Source organism: Ostrinia nubilalis, chromosome 28, assembly GCF_963855985.1.
Source record: "Ostrinia nubilalis chromosome 28, ilOstNubi1.1, whole genome shotgun sequence".
Taxonomy (NCBI): domain Eukaryota; kingdom Metazoa; phylum Arthropoda; class Insecta; order Lepidoptera; family Crambidae; genus Ostrinia; species Ostrinia nubilalis.
Window position 1 is genome coordinate 5,903,931 of NC_087115.1, and position 15,646 is coordinate 5,919,576.

Below are 15,646 nucleotides of genomic sequence, written 5' to 3' on the forward strand. Positions count from 1 at the left end.
AGGGAAAATATAACCTCCGATTTCTTAAATAGCCGCGATCGTTCTAAAATAAGTCGATTATTTGATTCCCGAGAAGTCGTTGAAGAAAATTTACTTAATGAATGGCAAAAAAGATGGGATACGTCAGTCAAAGGACGTCACTTATATAAGTTCTTCCCGAATGTACGCGAACGTCTAACTAGGCGATGGTTAGAAATCGACAATTGCTCGTCGCAGTTCCTCACGGGACATGGCAACTTTAAACATAAACTTCACGAATTCAAACTAGTTCCGTCTCCTTTTTGCGAGTGTTCCACTGATGATGTCAGTCATGAGCAGTCTGCCCATCATATCTTGTGGGAGTGTGATCTTTGGAAACATGAACGTGATATAATGCTTAATTCAATACAACATACATCTGTTTCCGCAATTTATTACACCGATCTTGTCGCGACAAGGAAAAATTTCCGTGCTTTTAAGCGATTTTGTGAAAAATATTATTGGCAGGTAGTTGCTAATTGCTCATAAGATAGGCCCCCTTAATTTAATTTATTGTCCGTGGTGCATAATCTTTTCTTGAAGGTTTAAAACCTTTGTTTGTCACCTGTCATCCGCTTTGCAATGGAGGGAAGTCGAACCTTAATTTCGAACTCCTCCTATGTTCTTCTGATTAATTTCGTTGCGGGTCCAATGACAGTTTAACTTTCCCCCGGGACAAACTTGACCTTCATTGGTTGGGTTTTTGTGGCGGTCAAGCTGTAGATCCTGGCTACACAGGAGTTGCAGTGGTGGGAACGAGAGGTGGGAATTTTTAACTAGGTAATCTTAGTTTCAAATATTAATTATTTATTTGTTTAACTTCTGATTTGGTTAGTGAATTGGCTATTTCGAAGAATTTACAAGGAGATTTAAATCAGAAGATAGCAATACTACAGTTCACACTAAAAAGAGAGGTAGGGCCGCAGAGAGCGAGATAGATATAAGTAGGTATTTGACTCAAGTTTTTGTTCCAACTCTGCCCTCCATTTTTATCTTTAGCTTCATGACTGCAATATTGAGAAACAGTCAGTGTTGCCAGAAGGTTACTTTTGTAACCTTTTAGCTGATTTTTGAACTGCTTTGGTTTACTTTTAGGTTACACTAATGAAAAGGTTACTTTTAGGTGATTTAGTTAGTAAAATATGATTTATCTGTGGTAATTAAATAGATTTATTAGATTTACGAATCTCTGATGGATGAGTGATACCCGACCCGAGGTTTCCGCCAACTGGGACCGCAATCAACTAGGACCGCGGTCCCAATCGCCAGATCAGTAAAAATTAAATACTTTTTTTTTTTTTTTTTTTTTTTTATGTGATAGGAGGCAAACGAGCAAACGGATCACCTGATGGTAAGTGATTACCGTCGCCCATAGACACCCGCAGACCCAGGGGCGTTACAGGTGCGTTGCCGGCCTTTAAGGTAAAGATACGCTCTCCTCTTGAAAGCTTGCAGGTCGTATCCGTCCGGAAACACCGCAGACGACAGTCCATTTTGGGACCATTCATAAAGGACAATGACCAAAAATGTATGGAGTGTGGTCCAACCTATGTAGTAAAATAGTCTACTAAATACTGATTCATTTTAACCAAACCGCAATCAAAAATATGCTGTCAGTAAAAAGTTATGACTGAATGAAAAGTCATGTTTTTACCTTTTCATCTGAAAATTAATGTTCTTGATATCATTCTATCCATCGCACATTTCGGATTAATCTATGCATATTATGTCATGTCGCTTAGTGTGCCGTGTTAGATTCTCGCTAAAAGAAAAAAAAAAACTCAGAAGAAAGACAACAATATTGGAATTATGGTCGGGTGGTCGCTGCTCCGCCCCTATTGGTTGTAGGGTGATGTTATATAACCTAAAACCATCCTTGATAAATGGGCTATCCATAACAAAAAGATTTTTTCAAATCGGACCAGTAGTTCCTGAGATTAGCGCGTAAACTACTACAATTTTTCATACAGTCATAACTTTTTACTGACAGTTTATTTATTTTTCGTCCCATACTGAAAGTTAATCTCTATTTAATGGACCATAAGCCAATATAGGTCTCATTAGTGGTGGACATTTGGACCACTTTTGGTCATTGTCCTTTTAGTACGATACCGATTTTGGCTTGAATAATATATTTTTTTAAGTTATCTATGAGTGAACCTAGTCGCTGGAAGAAAAATATTTAATTTTTATCGATCCAGCGACTGGGACCACTGTCCCAGTTAATTGCGGTCCCAGTAGCCGGAATCTACGGCCCGATCGCGAACGTCTTCGCTTTCGCTTCGCGAAGCCCACACTCGGCCTCGTCGGCACGCGCACCGACGATCGCCAAACGGCTAGAGTACCTTCTGTACTCGCCACTCTGCCCGGTGAAGCTGGAAAAGCTCCTCCAGCTACCAGCGCGCGTCCCTTCAAAAAAAAAAAAAAAAGCCGGAAACCTCCCCGACCCGACCGTGGATCACCAGTATTCTACTACACAGTAAAGTACAGGGTAAGGTGGGGCACAATGTTACACGGGGTACAATGTTACAATGCATATTTCTCCGTCCCTTTCTATTAGTTGTATTAGGTTATTAAAAGTTGATCGATCTGTGATAAATAATTTACCTGATTAATTAGTTTTATGAAGTAGGAATTTTAGTGATACCCGACAAGAACGTAGATCATCGGATTTCTAGTAAAGTGTATCTACCTTAATTATTAAAAATGTTAATTGATCTGTGATAATAATCAAGCTGAATAAAAATGTTTTTGATTGTTATTTTAGTATTTCATTCTAGCTATTATATTTCCAAGAATAACCTGGTTTTGCCATGTCTGAATACAGTTTTTTTTTCGGTTTCGGTAAAACCGGTTTTGTGACCCCCTAAATCCCACCCTTACGTTCATATAAAAAGAATTTGCGTAATCTATACGTACATAAGGCACCTAAAATAATAGAGAGGAAAGAATTGATTGTATTGAACAATGAACCGTCTCAGCTATAAAAGACCCACTAAACTGAACTGTCCCACCAAACACATTGATAGGGGGCGCCACCATTGTTCACCTGTACAAGGTTTCCCAAAAAGTACTGTCAAGCCGAAGCCCAGAGGTAGAGTATCACTAGGGCTACCCGAATACTCGATTTTTTCAAGTTATTTATAATTTTCAGATGATTATGATAATGATGAAAATCTTTATCATATTTCAAAAACTGGGATAAAATCTATCCTACGTCCTTTCCCGGGACTCAACCATCTCTATGCCAAATTTCATCAAAATCGGTTCAGTGGTTTAGGCGTGAAAGCAAGACAAAGTTACTTTCACATTTATAATATTAGTATAGATGCAATGTTTTTGCCTCGATTAAATAAAACATTGTGATCAAAATAAAAACTTATTATCAAAATATTTTATAGGTTATTAGGTACTCAATACAGAAATCAGCCGGCTCCTAGTCTAAAATTCTTATAATCGAAATTAAATGATTTAAACTACAAATAAAAATGATTCAAACGTTACTAGTTTTTAGGTTCAAATTCGACTGCTCTAGTGGACGCACGGAACGGCAACGTCGCAGTCGACCCATATTATTTGAATTATTTGGCGGGAAAATAGTTTTTGGCTTTTAATTCTGAAACTAAGAGACCTAGAGATTTGAAATTATGTCTCGTGTGTACTTTAATTATAACGAATTATTTTATCTTTAAAACGCAACTCTAACTTATACGGTTTTAATAATCCACCGTGTGTTACGTGTCACCAGCTTACACATACGTATCGGTTCGTAGTTCGAAAACGATTCGAAATAAAGCTTTGAAAGAATTGAAGTCGGGTTTTTTTATTCGACTTTAATTTATGAGATATAAAACATTGATGTAGCTTAAATATTTACGAAGATACAGATGTGTAAGCTGGAGACACGGTACTCCAGCTCGCACATAGTTTTTTGATCGTGGTTTTAACAGTATTTGAGCTAAAGTCTTGAAAAGTGGAAAGCCTACTATTTGGATTCGACTGTAATTTTTGAGGTATAATACATTATCGTAGCATAAATATTTACGAAGATACAGATGTGTCAGCTGGAGACACGTGTCCTCAGCTTACACATAGAAAACAACTCATAGTTATGAAGTTCTAATGGCTCTAATTGAATGACTGAGAGGTTTGATGACTCTAATTAGGCTTTTATTGATGGTATACTTGGAATTGCTCTAGGGCCAATGAGGAAGTTGGAGACATTCAGGTACAAAAAACTTTAAAATAGGTAGTTGAAACAGACTACAGCTAATTTTCATAGTGGACTGTACTATACGATAAACATGTCAGTCAATTTGACAACCTTTGTCGGAAACATTAATCAATGAAAATATTGTCCAAACCTCAGATCATAGAAGGGAATAGATGTGAAACGGGGGCGTGGCGCGTGTCTCCGCGATATGCCCAGAAACGAACATCGCCCGCGACGCCAGGTTAGTCGCGATTCAGTCGTACTGAGGAAATGTTCTCCGATATTGTTGGATAATGCGTCGTAACGTGCAATAACATAAGTGAAACGAAGAACTACAGGAACAATGAAGTCATTTACCACATGTAAGTATTGCAAATCCATTGGTATTTTGCTTATAAATAAAAAAAACTAAACATTTTTACGAACGAATTCAGTGCCGTGACATTTACTGCGATATCGAAATTAGTGGTGATAAAAATTCAAACACGTTGTACATTGACGATTTAGTTAGCAACCACTTTATGTCATGCGTAACTACTGCGCAATGTATTTTATTTCTTCCGATATCCACTGACGCGTGAAAATACACAGTACGGCCGCATGTGCCGGTCGTAACATAGTGCAGGGCTCGTGTTCTAATACGGTTTCCTATTATCGATAAATAGAAGTAAATTATTATTTTCTATTTTCTAATTTTGAATGAAAAAATCATGAGTTGCTTGCGATTTTTAAGTTTTTACAAAAACAATAACAATAGTAGAAGGGATTAGTAACTGTCAACTATGTAATTACTATAAGAGCTAGTTGAAAGCCTAATATAGGCATTATTTTTGATAAACATAGGCGGTACGAATTTCGCCATAATTAAAAAGTTAATGCGCGATAGTCGTTAATAATAATTACAGTGATCCTGTTATTATTATTAAAGTAAATAATAATTATATTACCAATATTGTAAATACTGGTAAAAATCGCAAGTACCTAAAAGTCATGGGTTAAGCCCATGACTTTTCATACAAACTTTGTCAGTCTATAACTTCTATACTCCATCGATAACGACATTGAGCTTTGGTTGGGGTAAATTAATATAAGGTAACTTCATTTAGTCCCAATAATTGATTCTGAGTTTTTCGTCCATACAAAATGGAACTGACTCCTTTATGCAAAAATCGTTAAAGAACATAATAATAACGTATAATAATAAAAAGGTTTTCATACAAGCATTTTTTAAACTAATTTCGAGCCTTGCCCCCAGGATTTAAAGTATCGATATCTTATCGACTCCATTTTATCTTTCTTCTCTCTAATTGCTTTTTTCAAAGTGTGCGTCACGTCACGCGGCCATTGATTGGCCATAAGGCACGCCTTCTGGCCAATCACAGCACTTTTAAGCCGGTTGCACATGTTGTCGTAGACTCTCAGTCGCTTTGTTTTTACACAGTTGAATGTGTGTGTGGGAGCTGTGGTGGGGGAAATGTGGGGACACTGGTTCTCGTTGTAGTTACGCGCGACTTCATATCTATTCTCTTTCTATGATCTGAGGTCCAAACCCTTAGTATTTCGCTTCGACAAATACATTAACACATTGTGAACCACTTTTCTTTCACAACTATAAAAATATTTTAGCAATTTAATTCACAAAATCAATTGCACACATTTAAAATAAAGTTTGTTTACACTTTGACAACAATAGACTGACATGCAAGGTGACATGTCAATGAAGTTTTCAGTTACTGTTGCCATTAAAAGAAATTAGTACCATTAGTTTTCCGCAACATGGCGAGGGTTTTTATGTTCCTGGTCAGGCTTCAATTTTTTTTGTAATTCATTCTATAGCCTGACCAGGAACATAAAAACCCTCGCCATGTTGCGGAAAACTAATGGTACTAATTTCTTTTAATGGCAACAGTAACTGAAAACTTCATTGTCATGTCACCTTGCATGTCAGTCTATTGCTGTCAAAGTGTAAACAAACTTTATTTTAAATGTGCGCAATTGATTTTGTGAATTAAATTGTTAAAATCTTTTTATAGTCGTGAAAGAAAAGTGGTTTACAATGTGTTAAAGTATTTGTCGAAGAGAAATACTAAGGGTTCGGACAATATTTTCATTGAATAATGTTTCCGACAAAGGTTGTCAAATTGACTGACATGTTTATCGCATAGTACAGTCCACTATGAAAATTAGCTGTGGTTTGTTTCAACTACCTATTTTTAAATTTTTTGTCACTTTCTAAGTGTTGAATTTTATGGAATTGGGAAAGAAGTACCGAGTTTGAAGCGTTCATGAGCAAACATTGCAGTTGAATATTCAAGTTCTGAATTTGATTATTGATGAATAATAAAATAAATCCTACTAGCTCGATTGATGGTTTCATTTAATTTATTTAAACCAGGTTACATATAATAATATTTTTTCGTTAATTTATGAAAATATCAAATTAGTCCGTAATCCTGAATCCTGATACATAAAGTTAGCCTATTAATTTAATTAACATAGGTACGACTGTACTCAGTGTTGCACTATCAAATGAAATTGACGCGCCTCTATGCCAGGGTTTTTATGTTCCTGGTCAGGCTATACCACTATATTTTTTTTGTCTATTAATATTTTAGGAGAAAAATAATTTTGATTTTTAATTGTTATTGTGTTTAAATTTTGTCCCTGTCTGCATGATAAAAATAACATTTAAGTAACTTATCGCCTGAATAAACTTTACTGAACTAAAAAACTTGTATAATTTATAAACAGAAATATATCGAGCAGATATCTCTCCGCTTTGATGGAAACCAGGCCTTAGAAGCGTGAAGAAGCGCTGCAGCGAGCCACAACAGCCACACCACCCACAGCATAGGGCAAAGTAATTAAAATTTAAACTTAGGCACCACAGTGGCACGCTTGCTTGCTTGCCGCATGTTCGACTTCATACTGGCGTTAGGCCAGCCTCCCTAGACAAGTTGCACTTTTTGATCGAATCCGTCAAAACTACAAAAAAGGGCCATTCGACCATTTTTCGACTGGTTTGCGATTAAAAAGTGTACCTACTTTGTTTCCACCAAAGCGGAGCAGAACGGAGCGGACGGAGGAGTGTTTTCAATAACCAATCATTTCTTTATTTCCACTTCTCCTGTCCGCTCATCACTCATCGCAGCTCCGCAAAGCGCGGCGCCGCCGCCGCTGTCAAATTCTATAGAAAAATTTGACTACCCGACACTTAATAATTATGTTCTTAATGCTTAATGCGTAGGTACTTTTTTTTTTTTTTTTTAATGGCAACCAAACCTCTCTGGGAGGTTTATTTCTGCCAATGTCGAGTGAAAAATAATTGACAAAGTTATCAATAGAACGTGGGTGTTTCAGTTCTATTGATTTTTCATGGATTCCGTGGAGTTAAGTATGCCCGTAAGCAGGTTTCGAGACGCCACCGGGTCCAAAGCGGGTTGTTCATACGACAACCCACTCGACACTCGATGCGCGCTCAAATTCGAAGTATTTCAATGTTTTTTATAATTTATCACTTCACTGCACTTTAGAACACAAAATAACACCAAATTTGTACACTAAAGTCCATTAAATAATAAATTGAAACCATTAAAACAGATCGACCATGCTTCTCGTTCAACTACCCTCCACGGAATCGCGTAGGTACTTAATGATCGAATACGATGAAGACATATTTTTTGTTTCGGGAAATGAGAGCGCACTTGAGAAGTAACTGCTCATTTAACTGACGCCAACTCACAGTAAGCGGGGTGTATAGTTCCAAAATACTGGACCCCGATTACGGTAACTTTTAACGTCAACAATCCAGACACGCTTCTCTATTCTGCGATACGATTGGTCGTTCAACAGCGTACGTCAGCTGTTTTGACCAATCGTATCGCAGAATCGAGAAGCGTGTCTGGATTGTTGACGTTAAGAGTTACCGTAATCGGGTCTCTGGACTGTCCTGTCGATGACATTGACAGTGGGGCGCCACCGTCAATACCGGATCGCTGGTTCAGATTTTTGTCATGTTGGAAACCATATAGTTGAACGATGGTAGCGCCCCCCTGTCATTGAGTTTGGTGGGACAGTTCAGCGCATAGAGAAAAGTAATACATAGGAAATAGAGAACCCTCTCTGTCAAATTTTTGAGCCTACTAATTGACAGCCTGGTGTTAAATTCCCTGTACTTAACCTACGTACGTAACGCTCACATACATACATAGTACACGCACACATACATACATAAAGTCCACGCACACATACACACAGTTCACGCACACATAGGCCCTCATAACCTTCAAAGAATTATTGTTTTTATGATGTACAATGTAGAATTTTTTCAAATCCATTATTTTGAAAATATTTATCTTTATGGTGTACGTATTTTCAAAACAATGTATTTGGAAAAATTCTACATTGCACATGGAAATGCAAATAAGTAAACAAAAACTTTTGAATTTAATAATTTTACTTATGAACACACATAATATTATACACCAAAAGCGTCTTTTCGCAAAGTTTTCAACACTAAACACAGAACACAGCACATTGAGAAAACTCAGATCACTTGTGAACATAACAGAAAGTTTCTTCGCGATTCACGAAGGAACGAACAAAACTCCGATGAACCAGAACAGCAGCAGGTACGAAGGAATGAACTTGAATTTGACTCGACTCTTCAATACTTTAACCCATTAACGCCCAAATGAAAACTACGGTCAATTTCACATAGCCAATGTTTATTTTCTTTATAAAAATACTTCAGAAATAATACTAAACAGAAAGAAAACCAAAAACAAAATCAGAACTTAGGTTTTCAGGGGTGTACTAAGTTTAGTACAATGGGCGCTTATGAGTCATATTGAGCAAAGCCTTCTCCATCCTGTCACAGTGTTTTCAGGCACTTGCCATAAGCTGTTTTGACTCTATTGAAACACACAGTAATTTTAAGCGGTCAAATCAGCTTGTTTGCTGGTTTATTTTGATTTTAACCATTATTTCATATTTCTTCTCCAACAACTAGAGCAAGATTACCTACTATTATTTATCTTTTATGGGTCAAAATGTGCGCTACTATAATATTTGCAGAATGCTAGCTGATCTAAGCGACTATATGAGTTTACTATGCAGTGCAGTCTGCATGCATTTGAAATTGTCATGTCCACCATATAAGCGAACAAGACCCATCCACTGCTTTTTTCCTTTTACCTCAGTTTGGTAAAGTTCTATAGACTATCCATCTGATCTAACCCACTAATCTTTTTATTATAGGTACTGGAGCTGGACACCCAGTGGTGCCTAACTCTACTTTTTTTTTTATCAAGAGACCCCATATAATGACCTTTCCCAATGGTTCTAAAGCATCAAAATTTGTTCCAATAGTACCCACATTATTATCTTTCAATCAATACTAATAAAATTATGTTTGCCTTGTCGAATCTGTCTCTAGGCTTTTTGTGAAAATCTTTATAAGTAATCAAAGGATACTGTTTGGTTCTGTTGTCACGTATGGTTCCAAAAACTATGTAACTAAGTCTCTTTAGGTCGACAAACCGGTCGTAATTGGGAAAACAAAATGTTTCTTTTTGTTGTCTGTAACCCCATAAACAAAGAGCCATGTTATTGGAGAACGAAAACAATGATTACATATAAAAACTATGAAGAAATAAGTAAACACTCTAATAATAATGTCATTATTTTACTATTTTACGTAACATGTCAAGCGCCCATTGTACTAAAGTTAGTACAGCATCACTTTGGGAGTTATAGTATAAAAAACTTTCCATGAAATGAACTTTTTTATGTATTTTTTATTAGGATATGTTGTTAGCTAATACACTAACAACTTATTCGGTATTTTGTGTAACTTAAACCTTGTATAAAAAATTGTCAACTATCCACTAGGAGATACGAAAAAATCACTGAAACGAAATCGCAGAATACCCCCTTAAGATTTTATAATTATGTTCTGTTTCATCTCAGGATGTAATGCATAGACCTTTGTTTACCGATTGGAATTATTTCCAGAGTTAAAATACCCACTAAATCAGATTTATCGTAACTTAAAGTTGTGTACAATTTATAGTACGGCGGGCGTTAATGGGTTAATAGGGCCACAGAACTCATAAACGATGGCTAAGAAAACAATAATGCATTCAATTCAACCTAACAAAAACAACACCGGCCATTTTGGAGGAAAAACAAAGTTGCCATATGTTAAATAGTAATTTCTACTACTCTATTATGTAAATTATAACAAAAATGTCAATGTTCAGTTTTAAATTAAAACAAATTAATTTCATTTAAAAAAAGTTTTCACATTGTAATTAACAATATTCTCAAATATATTTTAATTAAGAAAAAAATGAAAATATGAAGGAAACAGGAGCAGCGACATCTAGAGCGTTTTAGGGTAGTTAAAAAGTATTTGAATTTATTCACCGATGTCGCTGTTTGGAAGCAAGTTTCACTTCGATGACCGTTGTATGGAAGTTTCTTCACCCTGGTTCAGCGTGGGTTATCTATACATGGGAATTTTAAAGACTAAAATATATTATTTTTAATTGATGCCGGAAAAAAAGAAAAAAGAACATAGTTAATTACAATAAAAAATAAAAGAACTCACTTTTCAAGTGCGCTCTTATTTCCCGAGGCGGTTTTATATTGTTGATCTAAGGCTCAACACTTCTTTGCTCTGCTTCCCTCCACTTTGTTCCGCTACGCCTTGATCTCATCCACAGATATGGATTAGAGTAGATACAGCAAGTTGATCGTCAAAGCGTGCCATTCCGATATGTCCAAAATATGGACATACATGGTCGAGTGATGTTCATGTAATCCGATTACAACAATCGGTTACGATGATTTTACGAGGACAGTAGTACGAACACGGTAGAAAGAAGAAATTATTTACGGATTGAGAATTGTAATTAACAGCACAAGTAACAAATAATTAATTAGAATAAAGTAGCAGTAGAAGAAGTATAATGTAGCATTGTTTTTAATACATATCCTGCGATGTACTCTTAAGAGTTAAAACCATGGTCCCTGTATGTGGTGCACTCATACCGATCCCAAGGAACCAGTGTTGCCAGAAGGTTACTTTTGTAACCTTTTAGGTTACTTTTGAACTGCATTGGTTACTTTTAGGTTACACTAATGAAAAGGTTACTTTTAGGTGATTTTTCAGAAATTAACCTTTACAGGTTAATCAGTAAAAAATATGAATAGTGACAATTTAAAAATTATGTCATAAACTGCATTTAAACATGAATTAGATTATTATTTGTTAAAAAAATGAGATTTAGCGAATGTTTTTCGATAATAAAACGCAAATCCATGAAACGTTTTTATACGACCGCGACCGGTCACTTTTCGGTCTTCATGGAATGGTAAAAATTTTAAATTTAGGTAAACGATCGATGATCAATTGTATTCATTTTCCATCCATGAACAATCCCCCCCCCCCCGAATGAAGGTTACTTTTTATTCAAAAAGGTTACATTTTTTCATATTTCTGGTAATTTCTGACAAGACCCGACTGGCAACACTGCAAGGATCCGTACTTACTCATAACAATAAGACACACACTGATGCATGTATTCATGCACTTGACAAATTTATGTCTTGAAACGCTGGTAGGGTAAAAAAAATAACGAGATTAGACGATTTGTAAGAATTAATTTATTTTAAAAAGGTAAATAAAGATGTTTTTGGTTTTGTATTTAACAAATTATCAGTTTTATTGGAATTAATTAATTTTCGAATCGAGTCACACGATATCATTCGATGACTTTGCAATTGCAGTACGATGATACGATTACTTTTACGTTGCGGCAATCACTAAAATTCGCTAAAATGACACTAATGACGTTTAAAAAGTGGCACGCTCGGCTTCATACAATTTTTGACACATGCTGCATCTATCCATATCTGTGATCTCATCCTTGGTCTTAGGGTTCTTAAATAACTCTATGGGTTCTTAGGCCTTGGTGGAAACCATGAAGCTTTAGCTTCATGGTGGAAACCGGGCCTTCTTACTGGCCAAAAAGGTTTATTATTATTATTGGTTTTTGGGCCTTTATTTGCGCCAACTCGACCAGGTTTGATCTATTGTGGCAGCCCTTGTCTTTAAAGTTCACTGCTTAGTCCCGTTGAGTCTATAAATTTCCAGATTCTTTGGAAAAAGGTTTAGTCCAAGTCTGTACGAAAATTATAGTAAAAAAAAGTAAAGTCACAACAAAAAAAAAAGTAAACTATTTAATTGGTTGCTTGCACGTTGCTTGCGAATCTTGCGATTGCTAATAATTGTATGAAAATAAGATTGATTTGATTTGTGATATTTCTCCAAAAGCCATACAGAATGACTGATCTCCTATGTAGAATATGCCTGGCACGTGATACTCGTATGTGTACAACGTACAACACGCCACTGGAAGTGCTTTATCAAAAAATCACAAATATACCTGTAAGTTAGCTTTTCTTCTTTTAGTTGTATGTTTATTTAAGTTTCCTTTGTTTTTCTGGTCCCTATTCATAATCAAATTGTAATAAACATTTCCTGTAAGTATTATTTATTTACTAAAAATGTTTGAAGTTTTCTACGTAATGTCCTGTAATGTGTTTGTATTAAAAAAAATAGTTTATGTAAGTTTATTATACTTTTTCTGGTATCTACCCATAGTACAAGCTTTGCTTAGTTTGGGACTACATAAATGCAGTGTAAAAATTGTCCAAGGATATTTGTTTATTATTTATTTCTGATTCAAAGAGAACAAACACTTATCTTCACATGATTTAGCAAACAATACTATGACAGGACCTTGTATAATAAATTAGTCATCTATTACCTACACATAGCTACTATGATTATGTCTGTAGCAATTACACTAAATAAACTGCAATAATTAAAACATTCTCAGCACTTGCCTATATGTTTGTCTCGAAGTGCTGGTAGGGCCCAAAAGATAAGGAGACATGTCAAGTGATAAGGATCTAAACTGAATAAATATTTTTGATTTTGATTAATTTTCAGCTTAAAACAAAAGACGGAAGACCACACATGGTGTGTTACGTCTGCTACCATTTATTAAGCAAGTATCACAAATTCATTGAAAGTGCCGTTAAAACTGACAAAGTTCTTCAACGACTATGTAGCAGTGGTATACAGGTATATTTTAATAATTGTTTTACGAATAGTCCGTTGAATGGATTATTCCACTTTGTTCATCTGGGTGAAGAAACTTTCACAATGAAAAAAAACTAAATGTGATGCCAGTTATATAATACATTCCTTTATTTTTTTAAAAGAAACAGAACTGCATTAAAAGATTTTCGATTTTTTTTCCAAAAATCACTACCATACCATAAAATTTTCTGTACATAATTAAAATAATTTAAGATCCTTTCATTTGATTTATGAAGTTTGTTAGAGAGATTTCCTCCTTATACTTAACCCTAACGATCAATGCAATAAAAATATTGGATGTGATTTTTAACAGATTTTAGTTGGTTTGATTAAAATACATAATATTATTAAGTTTAAAATGTTATTATCTTTTCAGTTAACCGAGCAGCATATTGCAGCGATAGACAAGGTTTTCTTACTCACACCATTAACTAAGTCACGCGTTATAAATGTAAACGCAATAAGCGATTCAGACGGAGTCAGTATAGAAGTGGCTGAAGTCAAGAGAGAAATTGAAGAAGATAAGCCTATATATTATGAGGTGGAAGTTAAAGAAAAAGCTGGTTCTCACATTATTAAGTAACTACAAATAACAAAACTTAACTATAACTTACATTAATAAATCTTTATTAATCTAAGACTATAAATAAATTAATAGTTAATGAGTGAAACGCTATAATAGAGAAATCAATTTTTAAGCTTCTAGTCCTAAAATTCTTCTTCTTGTCGTGTCGGCAACAAACCTATTCAGTGTCAGCCCAAAACTCTGCTGCAAGAGTGGCGCTGTCAGTAGCATTAATCAAATCTTGCGTGCAGTTGTTTGGGCACGCAGGGCATTCCTAAAAAGACTGAAGAATATGTATGAGATAATCTCATAATGAAAACAAATATTTGCTGCTTGCACCTAAATGTTATATGCTGAATAAAGTAATTCTATTCTATTTTCAGAGCTGAAGCTAGGAAGCACTACAAATGGCATGGCACCTCCGAAGAACCCTATCTGGACTGTCTGAATTATTTATTTGGTAAGAAATCCAATCTGTCCTAAAGTCCCTTTAATCCACGTTCGTAACTGACCTTTGGTAACCAGATACGAACAGAGAAAACAAAAACCATTTTCGTAGCTGGTTATGCAACATGATTACAAAAACGACACGTAAATTCCATTCTCGTAACTGCATATCAAGCAATAAAAAAATCCATATTCGCATCTGGTTACCAAAGGTCAGTTACGAACGTGGATTAAAGGCTAAAGTCCGGTCGCCGAGCAGATAGAATTTCGTCCAACGACCTCATGCTACCCATCCTTATCACTCGCACGTAATTATATTGCTGTCGCGACTGTGCGACGAACGGCCGCAGTGTGAGTGCGAGTGATCGAATCCTACATTAATTCTAGGGGCAGCTAGTTTAATAATGTTTTAATGGTTATAGGCGCTCCACCAACTGTGGAAGTCACTATGCAACCTATCACGGCGCCAACTGACAGCAAAGAAGTAATAAAGGCGCCAACTGACCACAAAGAAGCACTACCGGCGCCAACTGGCAGCATACAAGCACTAACGGCATCAACTGGCAGCGTACAAGCAGTGACGGCGCCAACTGGCAGCAAAGAATCACTAACGGCACAAACAGACACCATACAAACAGCCACTGCACCAACTTACAGCATACAAGCGGTGACGGCGCTCACTGACCACGAAGAATCACTCGCGGCGCCAAAAAAATCACTAACGGCGCCAACTGACAGCATACAAGTGATGACGGCGCCAACTCATAGCAGAGAAGTGCTGAAGTCTCCGCAAACTATCATAGCGTCCGATACTAGTCCAACGAAGATTGAAAATGATGAAGGTATATAAGTTTTTTGTTAATTAAAACCAAATACCTAAGGGCCCTTATCCAAGAAAATCCAGTTTCAAGGAAAACTATAACGGTTCAGATAGATCAGTTAGTTTAAGAGTAATAGTCGTTCAACTCAAGTATTAGAAAATTTCTTACCTAATAAAAATTCCTTAGAAGAAAACATTAAGACTTTATGTTTTGAAGTGATTTTAGATGAAGTAATTGCTTGCTTGACTGAGTTTCTTGTGCTGCTTCTGCTCAGCACTGGGCCACTTATTGTTCTGAAGCAGTGGTGGGGTGCTGGGAGGTGTTGTTAAAAGCCTACTATTACACTCGACATCAAATAAATCGCACCTCCCGCGACAAGCACTTTCAAACGTAGGTATGCATCCCCA

The 15,646-nt window shown here is 36.0% G+C and overlaps 1 protein-coding gene and 1 long non-coding RNA gene across 2 annotated transcripts in view; both read left to right on the forward strand.

Annotated features, from left to right (window-relative positions):
* Positions 1-15,646, forward strand: part of LOC135085268 (zinc finger protein 271-like) — a 195,831-nt gene that overhangs the window by 153,309 nt on the left and 26,876 nt on the right. The gene's annotated exons all lie outside the window — the stretch shown is intronic.
* LOC135085393 (uncharacterized) lies at positions 12,486-13,963 on the forward strand. Its single transcript, XR_010260100.1, has 3 exons — positions 12,486-12,686; positions 13,254-13,388; positions 13,783-13,963. It is a non-coding gene; the product is annotated as an uncharacterized LOC135085393 (long non-coding RNA).